Raw genomic sequence first — 1797 nt, forward strand, 5'->3', positions numbered from 1 at the left:
AGAGGCCGAGAAGCGGGGCCACTGCCCCCGCTGTTCCCCCTCTCTGGTCTTGGGGACTTAGCCTGTTTGCAAAACCACCCCTTACCGTGTCACTCGCCCAAACACCAGAGAGGCCGAGAAGCGGGGCCACTGCCCGCGTGGTTCCCCCTCTCTGGTCTTGGGGACTTAGCCTGTTTGCAAAACCACCCCTTACCGTGTCACTCGCCCAAACACCAGAGAGGCCGAGAAGCGGGGCCACTGCCCGCGTGGTTCCCCCTCTCTGGTCTTGGGGACTTAGCCTGTTTGCAAAACCACCCCTTACCGTGTCACTCGCCCAAACACCAGAGAGGCCGAGAAGCGGGGCCACTGCCCGCGTGGTTCCCCCTCTCTGGTCTTGGGGACTTAGCCTGTTTGCAAAACCACCCCTTACCGTGTCACTCGCCCAAACACCAGAGAGGCCGAGAAGCGGGGCCACTGCCCGCGTGGTTCCCCCTCTCTGGTCTTGGGGACTTAGCCTGTTTGCAAAACCACCCCTTACCGTGTCACTCGCCCAAACACCAGAGAGGCCGAGAAGCGGGGCCACTGCCCGCGTGGTTCCCCCTCTCTGGTCTTGGGGACTTAGCCTGTTTGCAAAACCACCCCTTACCGTGTCACTCGCCCAAACACCAGAGAGGCCGAGAAGCGGGGCCACTGCCCCCGCTGTTCCCCCTCTCTGGTCTTGGGGACTTAGCCTGTTTGCAAAACCACCCCTTACCGTGTCACTCGCCCAAACACCAGAGAGGCCGAGAAGCGGGGCCACTGCCCGCGTGGTTCCCCCTCTCTGGTCTTGGGGACTTAGCCTGTTTGCAAAACCACCCCTTACCGTGTCACTCGCCCAAACACCAGAGAGGCCGAGAAGCGGGGCCACTGCCCCCGCTGTTCCCCCTCTCTGGTCCTGGGGACTTAACCCAAACACCAGAGAGGCCGAGGAGCGGGGCCCAACTCTACCCGAATTTCAACCCCTTTTTCGGACCCAGAGACCCGGGAGCGGCCCCCTATCTCCAGGCGGCTCTCCACCTCCCTTTTACCCGATTTAGAGCCCCTTCTTCGGCCACACACACCTGCTATCGGCCCCCTACCTCCAGGGGGCCCTCCACCTCACTTTTAACCCAATTTAGAGCCCCTGCTTCGGCCACACACACCTGGGAGAGGCCCCCTATCTCCAGTCGGCTCTCCACCTCCCTTTTACCCAATTTAGAGCCCCTGCTTCGGCCACACACACCTGGGAGCGGGCCCCTATCTCCAGGCGGCTCTCCACCTCCCTTTTACCCGATTTAGAGCCCCTTCTTCGGCCACACACACCTGCTATCCGCCCCCTATCTCCAGTCGGCTCTCCACCTCCCTTTTACCCAATTTAGAGCCCCTGCTTCGGCCACACACACCTGGGAGCGGGCCCCTATCTCCAGGCGGCTCTCCACCTCCCTTTTACCCGATTTAGAGCCCCTTCTTCGGCCACACACACCTGCTATCGGCCCCCTACCTCCAGGGGGCCCTCCACCTCACTTTTAACCCAATTTAGAGCCCCTGCTTCGGCCACACACACCTGGGAGAGGCCCCCTTTCTCCAGTCGGCTCTCCACCTCCCTTTTACCCAATTTAGAGCCCCTGCTTCGGCCACACACACCTGGGAGCGGGCCCCTATCTCCAGGCGGCTCTCCACCTCCCTTTTACCCGATTTAGAGCCCCTTCTTCGGCCACACACACCTGCTATCCGCCCCCTATCTCCAGTCGGCTCTCCACCTCCCTTTTACCGGATTTGGAGCCCCTGCTTCGGCCACAC

This window comes from Centroberyx gerrardi, chromosome 21 (assembly GCF_048128805.1).
Source record: "Centroberyx gerrardi isolate f3 chromosome 21, fCenGer3.hap1.cur.20231027, whole genome shotgun sequence".
NCBI lineage: Eukaryota > Metazoa > Chordata > Actinopteri > Beryciformes > Berycidae > Centroberyx > Centroberyx gerrardi.